This window comes from Aotus nancymaae, unplaced genomic scaffold (assembly GCF_030222135.1).
Source record: "Aotus nancymaae isolate 86718 unplaced genomic scaffold, 86718_ANA_hifiasm-v0.15.2.pri h1tg000046l, whole genome shotgun sequence".
NCBI lineage: Eukaryota > Metazoa > Chordata > Mammalia > Primates > Aotidae > Aotus > Aotus nancymaae.
In genome coordinates this window covers 9,337,504-9,354,986 of record NW_026988460.1, presented here as the reverse complement: position 1 = coordinate 9,354,986, position 17,483 = coordinate 9,337,504, and the positions used below count along the sequence as shown (strand labels likewise).

General features: G+C 35.3%; 1 protein-coding gene across 9 annotated transcripts in view; it reads right to left on the bottom strand.

The window, feature by feature from the left end:
* Positions 1–17,483, bottom strand: part of LOC105734295 (neural cell adhesion molecule L1-like protein) — a 204,659-nt gene that overhangs the window by 151,210 nt on the left and 35,966 nt on the right. For 5 of the 9 annotated variants that reach the window (XM_064361927.1, XM_064361918.1, XM_064361926.1 and 2 more), the window contains exon 2: positions 10,807–10,888. The exons of 3 other annotated variants lie outside the window; for them this stretch is intronic. The gene's annotated coding sequence lies outside the window, so the exon portion shown is untranslated. Of the gene's footprint in view, positions 1–10,806; positions 10,891–17,483 lie in introns of those variants that run through there. One more of the 9 variants, XM_064361919.1, reaches the window with a different exon arrangement.

The following is a 17,483-nucleotide window of genomic DNA, read 5'->3' as shown; positions in this document are numbered from 1 at the left end:
CAACTTGCTTCCATTGAGCATAGATACTTACCCAAAAGAGAATACAAATCCTTAGTATTTACAGTTTTCCCACACATACAGCAATGTAGTTTAGTGCGTGTGTATATATATATATATATACATACCCCCACAGACACACATACAAACACACCACCAGTTATCAAACAAAAGGTTGTCAACAGTGCCTATCTGTGCCTCTCTGTGACCTAGAAGTTACTGAATTCTAAGTTACTTGAATGATCTCTAATTGTAAGTCAATATAGCATAGAAGTCATAATCACTTGAAATGTCTGGAAAGGTTTTTATGATCACATGAAACTCTAGGAAATCTTTCTTGTCGCCTTTGAATCCTTGCAGCTGGGACTCCAGTCTTTTCAGTGAATTAAAAAAAAGAGACTTTTTCACTACAAACAATTGACTAACTGCATAACAACTCTAGCTCAAAACATCCTTTTGCCAGAATGCAACCACTTTTTGAGACTATAATTATAGTAGGAAACCAGTGAGCACATTAAGAATGAAAGGGTATATGAATAACATTTTGAAAAGAAAATTAATCTTTCAAGTCTTGAATTCAAACACACATTCATGGAGCAAAAATGGGCCCTAAAATTCAGAACAATTGCAGCTAGAGATGGAGATAGGCAAATCCTGGTATATGAGGAAAGGGTAGGAACAATAGGAAATATAATTCTGGCTTCTTTGCATGATGCTATGGTTTGAATACATCACCTCCAAAATTCAGGTGTTGAAACTTAATGGTCAATGTGACGGTATTAACTGATGGGCCTTTAAGAGGTGATTAGGTCATAGGGCTTCTCTCTCATGAAAGGGATTAAGGCCCTCACAAAGGCCTTATAAGAGGCTTCATGCAGGATTTAGCTAGCTGGCCTTTCCACTTTCCACCCTGTGAGGTATGGCTACCTCCACTCTGAAGGAAACATCAATAAGACCCTCACCAGAGGCTGATGCCTTGATCTTAGACTTCCCAACTTCCAGAACTGTGAGACATAAATTTCTGTTATTCTTAAACTATCCAGCCTGTGGCATTCTATTATAGCAGCACAAAAGGACTAAGACATGTGGTTTATATGGCCTGTGTAGTCTGATGTCTGCTGCCCTGACAATCATCTTGTTACCAGCTCCCTGTGTCCCAGATAAAAAGCCTATCTTTAGGACCCTGAAAATACCTAGCCCTTTCTCAAATCATACTTTGGAGCTATACTTCTCCAAGCTTCAATGGGTATCAGCCTACTTTACCTCCTTAGTCCATGTCACTAGCTTGGGCAGAGATATTTGAAAGTTACCATAGCAGGTTGGTTTCTCTGGGAAGAAGACCCTTGCGAGATCTCAGATCAATTTATGGGAAATGGGTACCCTACAGGGTGTGTGAAGAAGGAAGGATGCTTACCGTTGTCCTGAGCTGAGCTGATGATGCTGCGCCTTTATGGGCATTAGATGTGAACTTCCCTGGAAAGGGGACATGACACTGAACAAAGGAGTACTCTCTTCCACTGAGGCAATCCCTAAAAGGGGGCTGACACCTAAGTGCTAGCTACTGGACACTTCCCAGCAGCTGGGGAAGCAGCTGGTTCTCAAAGGTTGGAGAGAAAATCAGGAGGTCACCAATTTGACTTTAGCTCACTGCCTGTCCATTTTTACATTCATAACATGGAGATAATACCATTAATTTCAAAAGGTGTATTATAACTAACATGAGGGCTAGCTTGGTGTAAGTTTTCCATAGATGTTAAATTTGAGTCTTTTTCTACTCTATTCAGGAAAGGATACAGATGCAATTTTAATTTAAGAGCACTTTTAAAAAAGACTGTTACTTCCTTTCTCTTTTTATTCACCCAATATTTACTGAGTACCTAGTAGGTGGTAGAGATTTTCCAACAGCTGAAGAAAGAGTACTGCAAGTTCTTGTTCAAATAAGAGTTTACATTTTAGTAATTGGGAGGAAGAAAATAAACATATAAATAAACAAGTAATAAGATACTATTGAGAGTAATAAGTGTTAACTTGAAGAACAAAGAAATGTGTTTTTTAAGATGTTGTATTATTGGATTACACTAGTGGGTCCCAGAAACCCAAATCAAACTAAACATAATTTAAGTCATGTAACTTTATTGGCCCATAAACAAAAACTACAGAAAAGGTAGAGAGAGAACCAACTACAGGGACCCCTGGATCCAGAAACCCAAACACTTCTGAGACTATCTTGCTTATTCTTGTTTCTTTCTTGCTTATGTACTGGTATAATTCTCTGATACCAGCTGTTACTTCAGCATCAAATCAATAAATCCTTAGGAAAGAACTCTAAACAACCTAACATACATTAACTGTTCCATCCTCTACAACCCTGGTGCTAAGGGAGCATGATTGTTTCATAATAAGATATGCCAGTTCCATGGCTAGGGCAATAAAAGTATTGATAATGATAGTATTGAGTTTTACCATGTATAAAATGTAGCACAATTATAGAAATGTGTCTACTAAAAGTAATCTCTGTAAGTACCATTATCTCCTCTTTACTGATGAGAAATTAAGGCTCATAAAGATTAAGTAACTTGCAAAACACACATTATTAGTAAGTATGGAAGGTCAAATTCAAGCCCACTAAAATCACCTCTTCAAAGCACATGTTCCTAACTACTAGATAATTAGGCCATTCTAATGCTGATTTCTATATAGTTTTATTATAACTAGTAACTATAATTATTTAATTACCTTAATTAATCCATGCTAATCAGTCTTCCACCCAAAAAAGTGTGGTAACTGGACATTCACAAATGAAAAGCATATCCACACAAAGACTAACAAAATGGGAAATATTATAAGAAACAAATGGAAGGGTAAATCAAAATAAAATACAATTTAATGCAGTAATCATTGACGACAATCAGACCATGAGGCATTTAACCAGATTTAAGTCATGTCAGGAGTTTGTACTTTTCCGTTTGTTTTGGTAGGTTCTATCTTACCTTGGAAAATCAGTAAGGCAATGTGAAATAAAAAGTTAGGCTATATGAGATCTAATGTTCACTCAATAAATATATAATTGAACTTGAATAAGTCAATGCCCCAGTTTTCTAACCTGTAAACTAAGGACAATAACACCTGGGCTACTGATTTAATATATTCAATACATATTTCCTAAGGTAAAAATAAAGATAAATATGAAAGCACCTAAGAGTATTTATCATACAAAATATAAAGGTAAGGTTTGAAAATACCAATAGACAAAATATATATCTATCTGGATGCTTTCTTAATCTGTGGCTCTACAAAGAAAGATTAAATGTTTAACATAAATATATCAAATGCAGGCTTTGTAAAGCTAAAACAATGGTAATTTAAATGAAATATAAATAGAGCCAAGAAGAGGCTCCAATCAAACTAAGTATTTTTGTGTTTAAATAAGTAACAAGGAGTTAAAAAATAGTTTTCCCTTTTCTAGATTTAGAAACGTAAAAAAAAAATTACTTTGGCCACAAGAATCTTACAAATTATCTTCTATATTTTATAAGAAACAAGCAACACAATTTTCTGGTGGTCTCTAAGATTGTGGTGATTGGAAAGTTTAACCTGATGATTGGTTTATCATTTGATTTTTCAGTCCTTATATTTCAATTTTCAACTCAGCTTGCTATTTTTAGTTGGAAAACTGAATTTGTTTTAAACAGGACTGTAAAAATGTGACAATTACAAAAAGAATGATTTGAGAAACCAACCATAATGGGAAATTAAACATCCCACTGAAACATTTTAAAGGCTATAAAATTTAATCTAAGATAACAGAAACTAAATACGGATTAAAGAAATATAAGTTTCTAAAGGGTAGAGCTATGTTTCTTTTAAAAAGTCTGTTTTCCAAAAACAATACCTTTTCTAACTTTCCAGGATATAGGCTTCTCATGATATCTGGACTGAAATTTCAGCTTTATATTTGCTTGGAAAATGGAGCTGGAAAATATTTTGAAACCATTTAATCCATAAATCCCCATTTTAAGTGTGAAGCTGAAACTTAAAGAGAGAAAATGGTTTGCCTAAAATCACATCGCAAATCAGTGCCATGATGATGATGATGATGATGATGATGATCATGATGATACTGATAACAAACCTTACTTAAGATAACTATCTGAGATAAGCATTATGAGCCCACTTTACGGATTAGCAGCCTCAGGTTCAGAGAGGTCCACTAGTTTGTCCAAAATCTTTAGCTGAAAAGTTTCTGAGTTAAAGCTGGAACTCAGATTTTCTGGAATTAAAATCCATTCTCAGTAAGTCATCTATAATACTGTCTGTCCTCTGCCTGATAGCTGGATTAATTTTTCACCTCCTACCACAGATGGTTTCCACATCTATCTCCAGAAAAATGAAAGCATTCTAATAAAGTTTCCAATCAAATGAATCCTTCTAGTCTTACTTTCTCGTTTATTTTACTTCTCATCTCTGATTAGGCATCAGTTACTCAGAGAAGCCTTCTCTGATCACCACAGGTCAAATCACCATTTAACTCTCCATTCTAGCACTCATTAGAGCAGCAATTTTACATTTGCTTGCATTAAAACTTGAATAACATGTGTCTTCTCTTATAAGATTATAAGCTTCATGAGGATAAGAACTGTCTCTCTTTATTTGCTACTGTATCCTCGACCCTGTGGCTCTTAACAGTCACACGAAAATAATTATTGAATAAATGCCTTTGAAAATGCTTAATTCCTACAAACTGTTAAAGCACCCTATAATTAGACAACTAGAAAGACATTTCATGAGATGATTATTTTTACTTTCACTGTCATTTTACATATGGCACAGGTTTAAAATGTCATAAAATATACAAAGCGTACAATATACAAACATAAAGAATATAATAAATAGGAACTGAAAGAGATCAGAATATGCCCCCCCAAAATATGCCACTTTGGCATATGGATTACTTTGAGTTTAAGTAAGCAGTCAGCAAGCAGCAAATACAGAAAGAGCTCTTTGCCTCTCCACTATATGCCTAAAAGCAGGACATACATGTCCTTTTGTGAGGGTCTTCCGCCTTCTCACTGCTGTACGAGGAGCACAACCACTATCACTGGAGATAGAAACTCAGCACTGAGATGGATCTGCACAAACAAATCTTATTAAAAATAATCCTAATCTTCCACTAGTTTTGCCTATATACTAAACTTCACAACTAAACCTAAACCTCTTTTCCTTTGTTTCCACTTCTACACAATTTATCACCCTTTGTTAAAATGGTATACAAACCTGGTCTAATTGCTTTTTTTGAGTTTTCACTTTTTACTATGACATCCTCTCTGCATGTAAAAATTAAATTACTAACATCAAATAAAATTTGTGTCCTGTAATCCCAGCACTTTGGAGGCTGAGGCAGGAGAATTGCTTAAGCTCAGGAGTTCAAGATTAGCCTGGGCAACATAGTGAGACCCCATCTCTATGACTACAAAAAATTAGCCAGGTGTGCTGATGCATGCCTATAGTCCCAGCTGCTCAAGAGGCTGAGGCAGGAGAATCACTTGAGCCTGGGAGATCAAGGCTGCAATAAGCTATTATTGCACCACTATACTCCAACCTGGGTGACAAAGTGAGACCCTGTCTCGAAAAAAAAAAAAAGAATAGAGAAAAATGATTATTTTCCTCCCCTACATAATATTCATACACAGTTAGGGAGCTGGCTATATTCACAGTATGTACTGAAACAACAAAAATTACATAAGGCTTGATATAACTAGTTAACAGGAAGTTAACATTTAGTATGCTAGCATGGACCAAAGTCTGTGACCAACTTAAATTCAATAGGCAATAGTCTCTCAAATATACAATTATTTATTTGCTGTTTGCAGTTGTGAACAGAACCTTAATGTATGCATTTGAAGGGCTACAAATAAAGGGAAGCAACTGCAACAAAAGATATTTCTTAATAATGTCTGTTTGCAAATAAGTTACTTAAGACAACAGTGCCAGTTTCTCATTCTTTCGAAGGTAGAACTCAATCATTCCATGATAAAATTCATTTTCATTTTTCTAATAATGCTTGCTATCCTTAAGAAAGGAAGTTATATTGCATAGGGTTCTTAGTGAGATTTGATGTGTTTCTTCTTCTTCTTTCCCCTCTCTTCTCTCTGATTTTTTCCCCTCTTTTAAGGTGGGGATGTTGTGGCAAATGTGAAGTCACTAATCTTTGATCTTTGTGCATGAGGCTTCCTTCCACTGTGAATCAATTATGACAGGCTAAATTAGCCTTTGATTGGAGGCTTTGATTTACTTTTTAATTCTCTGCTTCATCACTAGGCTCTGAGATGTGTCTGCTCTTTGCCCTCTTCAGTTGTGTTGGTGATAACAGTGATATATTTCAATGGTTTGCTTCCTTTCCAAGGCCTCAAATATCTGCACACGTGTGCAGTTCAATAAAATCCACTGTTCAGAACAGATGTCTGTGATTTGTGTCAATGTTTTACATGGTATTTTTCTCCAACATGAATTGCCTTAGGGAAAAAATAGCATTTTCTTGAGGAAACACAATTTTCTCCTTTCACTAGATTTTGCTCTAAGTTATTTGTTTGGTTGTGCTACATATTTTCATGGATATTTTATATGTGCGATCTGTTATGTTGCTACTTGATCAGTCCTTTTAAATGTCAATATAAGATTAAAAATATCTGCTTATTAAAGACATCACCCAAGTTTTTCAGGGTTTCAGTATCTTTTTTCCTTTAATAATGTAATGGTCATTATAGTCTGTCTTTTCTCTGCAATGCAATAGCAACTGAGCAACTGTTTTCCTTCTGATGAAAGAAATCTGCCTTCTGAATTTGCAAAGAAAGAAATAAAAACTTAAAAAAACACTATGAAGTCTGAGCTTGAACCTATTAAAATCTTAAAAACAAAAACGGAGGGAAAGAGGAAATTTTAGAAGTAATAAATACATTTATTACCTTGATTGCAGTGACAGTCTCATAAGTCCTTGTATATGTCCAAACTCATCAAATTGTTCACATTAAATATGTCCTTGGTGTATCAATTATACCTCAATAAAATTATTAAGAAAAACCGATAGAGTGACAGTAACAACAAAAACCTGCAAAATGATCACAGACCTATGCTTTAAAATGTAATTCTTCATGTAGTGCTCATTCTATAATCTTTTGATTTTGAGATATCATTTTCCTAGTGACTTTAAATCTACCTGTAGCATTATAATGAACTATTGGTATACCTCAGCTTCCCTTCAGATTCCTTACTGAATTTCCCTGTCTTGGAAATCACATTTATTTGTGTACATGATCTGAGTCAAAGCAACTTCAAAAAGACTCCAACTGAAACAAATGTACTTCTGGCACCTCAATACCAAAATTATGTATGCAACTTGTAGGTAATCCAAAGAACAGCTGAGAGAGGATGAAGGGGATGGGGAGATTGGCTAAGGAAGAAATGTGAGGCTTCTGAATGTCCCTAGTGTGGGTGAACAACAATAAAGGAACATAACAGTCCATAAATATTTAAAAGGCATAGACATCAAATATGGATAGGAATGATTAATTCTGGGACAAGGGTATGGAGCTAGTTCTGATGCACTCATATCTTCATATCATGGGAATGAAAAAAAAGGATATGGGTTAGCATCATTGTTTTGGAGCATACAACTTCGATTATTTGTGGACAATATTCTAGAATCCAACGGAAACTTTTATCACCTCTGAATGCATCCAAAGAGATATTGAAAACCTATGCATATTTATTAAACAGAAGTGAAATTCTTCCCCAGGGTCCCACTTCACTAGGCGGTGATATCAGAGATCTGATAGTCAAGGGAACATTAAGACTCATCAGTAGCCACGTTTAAGTGTAAATGGAAACTCTTAGCAGACTGCCAAGGTAACAGGATCCAGAGAAGCAATCTCGGAACTTTTCTGCATAGAAAGTGTCCAAGAAGTGATCTATCAGGAAAATCTTTCCCTCCCTGTGTTCCTCTCTTTCTTCTTCTTTCTCCCCACCTCTACACTTACAAAGCATCTAATATGCCTCAGGTTGTGTTCTCAGAGGTAATGATGCAAATAAAAATTTGACTTGAACTCTGCCCTCCAAGATGTGTTCATGAGACCAATGTGTAAAGAATTAATTTCAACTGAGCATGAAGCATGTAAATGGAGCTAGAAGGAGAGAGACAGGATTAGTTAAGCAAATTGCATTTGTGCAGTATGTGCAGCTCCTTGTCCTGAAAACACTTAAAAATAAGGAGTTGGTTAATTGTGTCCTCCTTAGGGTACAGGAGCCAAGCCCTGATGTAGCTAAGCATTTGAGTGGTCTCTGACAGTAGACTTGGGTGTCACTGGAAAATAATCAATATCTTTATTAAAACTTCATAGACCACTAAGAGAAGGCAGCTATAATGTCTCATAGAATAGAACTTTACTAAGACTTAACTGAAAATACTATTCTTTCTTCTTTACTCCCAGGACATGTAGCCTAGTTTTTGACATGAAAGAAGTCATCCAAATCCATACATCAGTAGAAGAAGCAGTGTGTAGACATAAGAACCATCAAGTAGTGCCTCAGCACATGACCCAAGGTGACCACACAGCACATGTTATATCATGATCTTCTGCAGCAAAAATGTAGTCTCTGTCATTCAACTACTTAGGCCTTCTGTTAAGATGCACAGATAATGTCACTTTTGGATAAATTACACATAGATATAGCAATAATTGAAATGTATATATAAACCTATATTTATCCGATAGGCACAAACATTCTCATGAAATTTCTTAACACTTAAACTGTTCATTGTGTTCTAAATTCAGATAAATTTGGGTGTTGAAAAATATAAAAACAAAATTAGTATTCATATGTTGTAATCTAATCAGAGCTTGAAGATTATTTTACTCCATTAGTTTTAAATTCTTGAGAGGCTATGTATTGTGGAGGGAAATCTCCAAACAAGGGATTATCAAAATAAAATTAAAGATTAAGTAAATGCATATCTGTGTGTGGGTCTGGGTGTTTTATGACTATGATTTTACAAACCCTTCCTGGAATCTGCATGGCTGATTTCCCAAGTACAGTGAAAACTGGTAGTTAAGGGAACTTATTTTGTAGAATTAAATAATGATTTGATGAATCACCAAGAGGAACACAAGAAATAAACATAATTCAATAAAATACAGGAAAGAATGCATGGTTATGAGCAAGAAGGGTATTTTGCAGGTTACCATCTATTTTCATGATGTCAAGAGACACAATTATTAATACATCATCATGACACAACCACGATTAAGGTTCCTCATGGTAGTATGATAATCTCTTTTTTAAAATTTAATACCCTGGATATTGTATTTCATTTTTTACTATCTCAGAAGATTTACCTATGTTTCTTATGAACTAGAAATTCATTTAAAGTGAAATCATCAAAGTGTTTTAATGGAATAAATGTATCCCACACAATCATCATCAAAGGAATTGAATAATCAGGTTTTGAGAATAGTTTTCCTTAAGGATATTAGAATATACTTCAAATTGTTTTTATCTTACAAGAGACTTGCAGATGCCCTGAGATTAGAAAACCTGTATGGAGACCCCTTTTGGAGAAAGTTCCAAAAAACAGTGGAGGGCAAAACCACTCCAGTGGATGACAGAATTAATGTTTTCCAAAGCACACACACAGTTTTCTCATAGACTTAGTCTTAGTATAGGCCCCATTAATTTAGAAGGCTGCTGGGGGTTACCAGGAACCAAGTGTGCTAACAATGACTCATAAAGACAAGATGCTCTATTTCTTTCCTCATTGTCTTCATTATTTTTAAGGTCCCATTTGCAATAAATGCATAGAAAAAATTCTTCATGCACCAAATAATATTAATTCTTCTGGAGTGCATAATCTCTTGGTGACATAATGTGCTCTTGAGAAAGTAAGAAAATCACTCTTTCATTGTTGTGAAAAAAATTACTCCTGTTGTTTTTCCTCCAATCATTTTTTCTTTAAAAACAAATTGTGATAGTAATTATTGACACTTACTGAACCAAACAAAATGCTATGGACCAAACCCAATGCTAATATGCATTATCGTAATAATCTAATTTAAGCTGCACCTGTAGGCAGTTACAACTATTATTCCAGTTTTATGATTTAGAAAATGGAGCATCAAAATAGCTAAATAGCTTACCTAGAGCTACATCACTGTGTGTTTGGCACTCCTTCCAATGTGGACTTTTCTCATTGTTCTAAACTCTTTGAAATTAGTTATAATTCAGCTTGGTGTTGCACAAAGAATTTGAAAAAACTCCAATCAAGCATTCGGGTCAGATGTCAAATGGATTCAAATTCAAGGAACAGTGACTGAACCTGAAAGTCCTTCGGACTATGAAGTCTGAGCTCTGTTTAACCCCTGAAAGTATAGGTTTTCTTACTGAAACTTCAAGCCTCCTTAGAAGCCAACCTTCTCAAATCCTGGTGGTGAATCTAATTTTTCTATTAAAAATGACATTTCAATAAATATTATAAATATGCCACTTTCAAATATGCCAACAGGTCAGCCAACAAGAAAAGTAACTTTAAGGTAAGGGTTTTGCGCTTTCAAAAATAAGCCAGCAGTTTAATGGAACTCAAAAAACCAAAAATCTTTACTGTATGATATATCTGGTCCATATCTACACTAAGTCTGTAGTGAAGACAAAAGTTCTGCAATATCTCCTTATCATTTCCCTGTGTGACAACTGCACTATGTACTGTGATAATAAATACAATAAAAAATGCATAAAACAACTGATTAAGGAAAATATTCTTACCAGTAAATTAAGTTCCCTTTAGTTCCACTATGATTTTTTTTTGCAGTATTGAGACAGGATTATTGTTTGCAGTTTACAGCACCTAGGAATAGATTACAAAGTTGTAATTTTGGAAATAATTCTTATTTAAGGAGTCACTTTTAAATTAATTTTTACCTTTTCTCTTTAAATAAAAATTGATTTAATTTTTCTTTCTCCTCACATCCCTCAAAAATTTCCACTCAAATACCTAAGCAATAGTATTGCTCTGTTGCTAAAAAAGGGATCCTGTGAATTTCTGTCAAGGAACAAAAGAAGCAGAGAGGGCAGGCATGCAAAAAGCAGCCACATACATAATTACACTTCTCATTGAAAAAGTTACTCATGTGTAGTCTCTGATCAATTGACATATTTTGCAACAGACCACAATTGTATTTCTACATAGCAGTTCTCCTGACCTGTTTGACACAATAGCTACTTGCATCTGTCTGATGCTGTGACTAATCTGTCAAAATAAAATGATATAAACCAAAACGAGGAGAGTTTTGTTAGGAAGCATTCGAAGATCAGACCTCTGAACTACAGAGTGAACATAAGCCTTCAACTCAAGAGGCATCTCTCACCCGGGCTTATCAAGCCTCCTATCTCTTAAAACATCAACATATGAAATGCGGGGACTAATTCAACCAATACATATAATCCTTCTACTGTTCATTCCCAGGTGTCTCAAGGATTGGCTCCCAATCTCTAAAAGATTGCTTAAGCTTGTTTTTGAATGCTATCTCATGAACACTCTTTTGAAAAACTAAGATTTTCTATTAGGCATCTGAACAATCAGAATGAGTCAAAAATTTTTGTGTGCCAGCCCTCATAATTTAATGACTGAACATCACTCAGAAGAGCTAAATTCCATGCAATAATTCTAACTCATTCTGGTAGAAATTACTAATTAAGGAGATTTATAAAACTATATCTTTGGCCCTAAGAAAGGGAAGAATGGCTGAAAAATTCAAACAACTCATTTCCACTCTGTGTATTATTTGACAATCTCTTTGGCCTTATTGCGAAAGCTGTTGCCAAGAAGTTATAAACAGATTGCATTGCCTCCGGAGAGAAACTCACACCAATACACTGAAAAGAATTCCACTCTGGCAAGTATAAGAAAAGTCTTCACTGCTTTCCAATTGACCAAGTGACACACTGCACAGACTGTGCCCTTAATACCTTTGTTTAGTAACCTAATTTCAACCCCATAAGGCCTACTTCTGACACCACTATTATTACAAACAGAAATGTGGATGGATGACCAACAAGGCACGAAACTGCATTTAATATGGCTTCTAATAAATGGGTCCATGGTACACATTGTTTTAATGTAATTGTGTTCACTGACTTCTACAAGCTAATAGCAGTTGTTTACCTAAGTAGAAGAATACAGAACCTGGCTACCACTTTGTGTGTCCAGCATCCTATGTGTGTTATAACAGTCTCTCAGTGGGGAAAAGAAATAATGCAATAGTTACATATGTTGATTCGAAATGAGATTTGCTGACCCTGCTGTTCCATTTGCTGAGATTAAAGTTAAATGACCTAATCTAGAATGTTCTTTATTCCAGTGATGAAGAATGTCATGCATTCAGGGTATCCTTCAGCCATAGTACCACTTTTATTGTTCTAACATTAGATCTGTCTAAGACATCTCTTCAAAATCCATCATGTCATAAAGCCACCTCAGGTGGCTCTTCCCAGTGGGTCTCCATTTCTTACCACTGTCAAGGACACTCATGACAACAGAGGTCAGCACTTGTGCTGAATTCCCTACCACACTCTCACTTAGGACTTTCAAGACAGTTGTTTGGCATAAGGCATGGAAACTGTAGCTATGATCAAACTTATTTGCATGCTCACAGCAGCAGCCTGTGCCTGCAGAGCTCTCATCCACTTCCTTTAACTTTGGTTCAGAAGGCACTCATATTAATCATGTATGTAAGTTCCTTGCTACTACTCTAATCTCTCTCTCTCTCTTTCTCTCTCTCTCTCTGTGTGTATATATGTGTGTGTGTTTTCTTAGTGGTTATTGTAAATGAAGAATTATCTCTGTATTATTAGGTTTCCTTTCATTCCTTCATGTTGTAGGTGCATGATCTCTGGAAACAGGCACACAGATCATCCTTTAGAATGCAACAAGAAATACTGAAACATATATATATGCATATACATATATGTATATGTATACACATACTTACGATTTTCATGTTACTTTTAAACATTTCTCACGTTTTACTGTTTTCTTATGATAATTTTTTGTACACTAGTGTATCTGTACAATTTAGGATATACATAGAGTGGAGGGATAGGCTCAAACATTATTAGATAAGTGTATATACACAGTACACTACTGTAATATAAGAAGAATCTTTCTTATTTTGTTTTTATTTATTAACATGACATATAATCCTTTGACTTTATTTACTCTAGAAGCATTTACCTTTTCTCTTACCACCACTGACATAGATACTAATGTCTTATTCTCTATTATTGGTGAAAAGTTTTGTTTTTTTCAAAGTCTTTTAGTTTCTTTTACTTAAGAGATACAAGTAAATATACACACCTTTAAATGTAAAACAAGAATGGATAGGAATATTTAAAAAAAGTAATTTAAGGCAAAATGAACATATGGGTCCTTATTGGTTGTTTGCTTTGTTACTAAAATTTAACAATTATGACTGAAAGAAAATATAGTGTAGGCACAACAAACTAGTTAAACTCTACTGACTTAAGGCAAAGTAAAAAAACTACAGAGAGGAAGTATATTAGAAGGGGAAATAGAACTTGCTCAAGATATAGTAAAAACTGGGTTAGGAGGGTCCACTCAGCAAACAACCTACTCGTGGCTAGTGTAAAATGGGAGCTCCGAATCAGCGGAAGTCAGGGTCAAACGTTTTCTGAATGTGAGCATGTTGGGACTCGGAAGTTATCTAGTGTTTGAAAATAGTACTTTTCACACAACATAGCCTCTACAGCAAACCTATGACTTCATTAGATGCTCAGCAAGAGAAATGGTGATCTCTTGAGATGCTGGAAGAAAAGTTGGCTTCACAAGACTTATTTTGAGATATGCCATTTTACAACATGACTCCTTTCCAGGATATTTTTAAGGTAAATTTCTCCTTATCCACTGAATTTACAACAAATCATATGTAAATTGAAACTCCATATTTTTAAGGTAAGTTTCTTCTTATCCACTAAATTGGCAACAAATTATAAGTAAATTGAAACTAATGACCTTTCAGCTGTAATAAATATTCCTGCTTCCTTTTACTCTGTATTTAATATAAGGAATCTTGAGTTCCATAAGGGCATATATTAGTTATACCAATGTCACTGCCTGGCACCATAATAAAATTTAATATATATTCTTTGGATAAGGCCATGGTCACCGAAACAGCATGGAACTCGTATAAAACTAGGCACATAGACAAATCGAACAGAATGTAGCTTTAATTAATGTAGCTTTAATTAATTATGTGCATTAAAGCTATACATATCAGTTAAATATATATATTGTTTGCATGAATTACAGAATTAATACATTAATACAATAATGTATTAATGTATCAATTAATAGCAGTATTTCATAGTTCCTTCACCTTACAGTCACAGGTGTGGATGTCATACTCTCATAGAGCAGGAGGGAGCATGCAGCACAGAAAAAAAGAGAAAGATGGGTTGGAAATACAGCAAGTGTTCACTTACTTGCTGTGTGATCTTAAGCCAGTTACGTAGCCTTGTAGAACTCCAATTGTCTCATTGGTAAATAAGGGATAATAGTATCTGTTTTGCAGAATGGTTTTAAGGAATAGGACTAACATGAAAAAATTGCTTAGCACAGGGCGGAGATCTAGCCAGTATTCTGTGAAAAGCAAGGGGCAGCTGCAGTAGCAGCAGCCACATCATTGTCCTGAGATATGATGTTCAATGAAGCTGGAAGAGACCCTTGAGATCAGTCTCTAGGTTCCCCCTTTTTTAAAGTCCCCATTGAAACTCAGCCATCAGGAGGAAATCACACAGTACCCCACATGGTAGCATATGAACCTTGACAGCTGCTGTGTAAGCTACATGCGAGACTAAGGCAGCTACATGCCTTAGTCTCACAAGAAAGAAAGGATTTCTTTACAATATTTTGTGCCAGCTTGTGAGTTTCTTAAGTCCAGGTCCAGGGGGAAATGGTCTTATTAATTTTTGCCTTCCTAGTACTCAAGCACAATGGCTGTCAGACTACCAAATATTGGTTGCTTAATATACATACATTGACAAAAAATGCCTATTCTACATGTATGTGTGTGCATTTGGGATCAAAACTGGCTATTTCTTTCATTTTTTAAAAAATGTATCTAACATCAATTGGTCTTTAAATACTGGAGATTTTCAAGTGATTTTTTAAAATTGCTAAAAAAGCTGTGAGCACCTCAGCTTTTAGTCAATATTTAGTTCAACATTCTTAAGAAACTGGGATTGAAAACACCTATATTTTGGTCATCAGCTAACATTTGCTTGACAGGAACCAGGTCTTGATTCAAATCACGGAGGCCCAGAACCTCAAAATGTGTGCTAAAATGCTCAATACAAATTCGAATGACAATATCTTTTAAAAAGGAAAATGATACATGAGGCACATAATATTCCCTAGGTCATAAGCTACTAGTACTGCAAAAATGAACACACAAACAGAAATTCTTCAACATGTCTAACATAAAATGATGTACAATAAAGTAAGAACTAGAAAAAACACGGTAAGCTATAAATGTTTGTGTTTGAAAATTATCAGCAAAACCTTATACAGGCAACATGAAAATGTTCAATTTTTTTCTAAGAATACTTCTGAAAGAGCATTCTAAATGAAAATAGACCCTATTTCTGATGACTAGTTTTAGCATTTCTTTACTAAAACACAGATATTGACTCTTTACTAAACATCATATGTGATTTTTTCTAGTATCAGTTGAAGACATACCATGTGCCCAATGTCATATTTAACAATTTATGTATAATTTCATGTAATGCAAGTACCTCTAATTTGAGTACTACTGACCTTAATTTTACAGAATATTAAATGAATTCAAATAAGTTAGGTACCATTTATAAAGATACAGTGAGAATAAATGTCAGCACCAAGATATGAACCCAATTCATGTAACCTCAAAGCCTGTGCCTATCTACACTAGACCCTATTTCTTACTGCATCATTCATCTAAAATATCTTGAGTATCTTTGAGAAAAGGACTCCATACTGATTATACCTCAGTGTTTTACTATTTTTAAGATATACTCAAATCTCTAAAGGAGGCTGTATTAGTCTGTTTTCACAGTGCTACAAAGAACTCCCTGAGACTGGGTAATTTACAAAGAAAAGAGGTTTTCACAGCTCCACATGGCTTGGGAAGCCTCAGGAAAGTTATGATCATGGCAGAAGGTGAAGGCGAAGCAATGCACGTCTTAAATGGTAGCATTAGAGACAGAGAGTGAGTGGAGAGCTTCCACACACTTTTAAACCACCAGACCTTATGAGACCTCACTCACTATCATGAGAACAGCATGGGGGAAACCACCTCCATGATCCAATTATATCCCACCAGGTCCCTCCCCCAACACATAGGGATTACAATTTGAGATGAGATTTGGGTGAGAACACAGAGCCAAGCCATGTCAGAGGCCAACAGCATAATAGAGAGATATCAGCAAAGAATAGTCCAAGGCAAGTCAGAGGTCCTGATGAGTTTGATTCCTAGCTATATCAGTAACACTACCTATTAATGACCTGCTTCTTAACTAACTGGGGCTTCAGAATCCTTAAGCACAATAGGAGATTGTTAACCGAATGCTATTTACAAGGTTTATTTTTCCTTAAAAGTCTAAGATTATTTTTAAAAACTTTCTAATAATGGGACTGAAGGAGGTACAAAGAACACTACATTATTTAAGAAGCTGAGGCCATGGGACTCACAGAGATGAAGGTTAAAAACATTAGAAATCTTTAGTGTGGAAAAATGAATATACAGTACAGACAGACTCAAATAAATAACATGTTAAGGACACAGAAACGGTGACTGTAATTATGTTTTCTATATCCTTGGGCTGTTACAACTTGGAAGACAAGAGATCCTTCAGAAATAAATTGAGGGCAAATCATACACAATACAGTTATATTACTATAATAGGTCATACATGTTAAAGAAATAAATCGCTTCCAAAAAACGTGAGACATATTCTTGGCCAGTGCAGGCATAGTTTATTAATAGAAATGAGGGTATGCATTTCACTGCTACTGTCCAAGAACATGATGGAGAACCAAGACATATTCTCAAGAACACTTCCCTTCCCTATAGAAGATTAACCTAGAAGGACTTGGGGTTGATTGATGATATCAATAACATTCAGGCACTTTGGGGTTTTGATTCAGCTCCAGCATGTACCACACAACAGGCCATCGATAAATATTATCTTGAATGAATGAATAAGCTCTGCCACTTACTAGCTGTGTGACTTTGGGAAAGTTACTTAACGCCTCTTGTTTTCTGCAGTCAAATGTGGATATGACAAAGCTTCTGGGAAACCAACTGAAGCCAATTCATCGTAGTAGAATACCAAGCAGGTGGAGCAGGGCTTGAGGCCAAAGGCTGCCACACAAGGTCCAGATC